The sequence below is a fragment of the Schistocerca piceifrons genome, chromosome X (assembly GCF_021461385.2).
Source record: "Schistocerca piceifrons isolate TAMUIC-IGC-003096 chromosome X, iqSchPice1.1, whole genome shotgun sequence".
Taxonomy (NCBI): Eukaryota; Metazoa; Arthropoda; class Insecta; order Orthoptera; family Acrididae; genus Schistocerca; species Schistocerca piceifrons.
This window is the reverse complement of record NC_060149.1, coordinates 867,979,097-867,981,683: the sequence shown is the minus strand read 5'-3', so window position 1 is coordinate 867,981,683 and position 2,587 is coordinate 867,979,097. Positions and strand designations below refer to the sequence as shown.

Below are 2,587 nucleotides of genomic sequence, written 5' to 3'. Positions count from 1 at the left end.
TATCTGACAGTATTGTGGAGAACAATGACCTGGATTAAGACAAATATGTTTCTCCTGCTTTAATACTGCACTTCTGTAATACTGATATTGTCTTTGTTGGAGTCAGTGTTAAGAATCTCCACATAGTTCGCAGGTAAATAATTAAAACTGCATGCAGACAGAGCGAAACTTATAAGTTTCTCTCTCGTACTTGCACATCAGTTAATTTTCGGGTATTACCCCACTAATCAGACTGCAGAACGTTGCTAAACACCACGCAGCAGCTGTTCTGCAAGTTATTAGTTAGATGACAGTGCATGGATGTGACTGGCACAGCGTATAGTGGAGCAAATTGTACATATTGTTTGCTAGAGTTTAAAACAGTTTTGCACAGGGTCAATCAAACGATAAATTACGTACTTGTATATTGTATCCTCCATTTTGGTAATACCATGTTGTTCAGCCGAGGAGGATGAAAAAAGTTTCTCGTAATAGCATGTCTGGACACTTTATAAAATCTATAAGGTGATTACCGATAACTTTGTTCACACCTGTGCTTGTGGTCTGACATATGAATTTGTTGTAAATGTTTGCTCTACAGTTGCACGTCATCCACCTTAAACAGTCTTTTCCAATTGTCTTATCGTTGTCCACAACCACATTGCTGCTTTCCTGGCAGTCTCCTTCCTCGTGAAGTATTCCTTTATGTACAAAAAAACAAAAGATAATAGCCCACTTCACATTAGAACATCCATTTTAACGTCAGCTTTTTCTGCTTTGTACGATAAGGACTTTTATATTTCTTCGAAATGGCTTCCAGTGCTTCGTTCGCGCTTTTATCCAATATTCCTCTTGCTGTCACACTGTCACGTCCATGCAGGAGAAATGGTAGCTTCGCCCTGACACCATGTCTCGCAGTGACGAACTTGGAGAATTTATTACTTAGATAATTGTTAAATGAGCCACACGTCTCCTTCTTTAACATCACAGAGCGTCCGTTCTCTGACTGTTCCTGACAGTCCACATGGAAACTGATTTTAACTACCATAATGTCATCGCAAAACCGTTCCGTAGTAGGAGTGAGCACATTTAAAATCTTATTCCTAAGGAGCGTACAAATTTTGGTGTAATTTATATTGCCAATGTCAGAAACAAGATAGCGCATGTTCTCTAATAGTAGCCAAAAACCAATATGTTCGTCGATTGGGCACGTCGCCCTCCCTCCTTATGTATGGGATAGGATACATGCAGCCGGAATGTATAGTGCAGCGCTATACTCTACTGTGCGTCTATTGCGCTGTACCATCCCGCCCGAAACCATGTCCGGGTTTAGAACTACACCCTACTGTCTGAATACTGTGCTGTATCACCCCATCTGAAACTGTGTTCAGGTACAGCCCCATACTCTCCTCTGTCCCAAACCTCGTCCCAGTACAGCGCTGTATTGTCCATTCCGGCTGCGTAGGTTCTATCCCATACATAAGGATGGCACTCGCGAGGGGCACTCTCTCTCCCCTGCAACGACACTTTGCGCACAAAACAGCGCAATTCGGCTAGGAGTTTACGACTGGATAGCAAGAACAATCAAATTTAGAATGTGTGACCAGATCACGTGACAAGAAGTGCCGCCAATTTGGATCCTTAGAGCTCAAATGGCTCAAATGGTTCTGAGCACTATGGGGCTTAGCATCTGAGGTCATCAGTCCCCTAAACCTTAGATCTACTTAAACATAACTAACCTAAGGACATCACACTCATCCATGCCCGAGGCAGGATTCGAACCTGCGACCGTAGCAGTCGCGCAGTTCCAGACTGAAGCGCCTAGAACCGCATAGCCACACCGGCCGGCGATATTTAGAGCATTAAATCTTTAGATCATGATGTCTTCTGCGGTAGTGGAAAGAGTCAACATGGATTCCTGAAAAGTGCTTAACACGCTAGAATGAAATCTTCACTCTACAGTGGAGTGTGCGCTGATATGAAACTTCCTGGCAGATTAAAACTGTGTGCCGGACCGAGAGTCGAACTCGGACCTTTGCCTTTCGAGGGCAAGTGCTCTACCAACTGAGCTACCCAAGCACGACTCCGCCCCGTCCTCACAGCTTTAATTCCGACAGTACCTCGTCTCCTACCTTCCAAACCTGCCTTAGCTGTTGGGGAGAAAAAAGAGGCCAACCGACGAACACTTTGGTTTATAGTTACTGCTAGAGAAACTAGTCAGTCCTATGTCTCAAAATGGTTCAAATGCCTCTAAGCACTATGGGACTTAACATCTGAGGTCATAAGTCCCCTAGACTTAAAACTAGTTAAACCTAACTAACCGTAGGACATCACATACATCCATGCCCGAGGCAGGATTCGAACCTGCGACCGTAGCAGCAGCGCGGTTCCGGACTGAAGTGCCTAGAACCGCTCGGTCACAGCGGCCGGCGGTCCTATATCTAAATTGGCAACATAAATTTCAGCGAAAATGGTACGCCCCTGAGCAAGAAGTACTTAAATGTGATTATGCGTATTGCAGAACCGTTTTGTGATAACTTTATAGTAGTTAGAATCTGTGATCAAGTGGACTGTCAGGAGCAGTCAGAGAACTGATGTTCCGTAAAGT

At 44.2% G+C, this 2,587-nt stretch overlaps 1 non-coding gene across 1 annotated transcript; it reads right to left on the bottom strand.

Moving 5' to 3' along the window:
* Positions 1–1,985: 1,985 nt before the first annotated feature.
* Trnas-cga lies at positions 1,986–2,059 on the bottom strand. The gene has a single exon. It is a non-coding gene; the product is annotated as a tRNA-Ser (tRNA).
* Between the last annotated feature and the right edge of the window lie 528 nt (positions 2,060–2,587).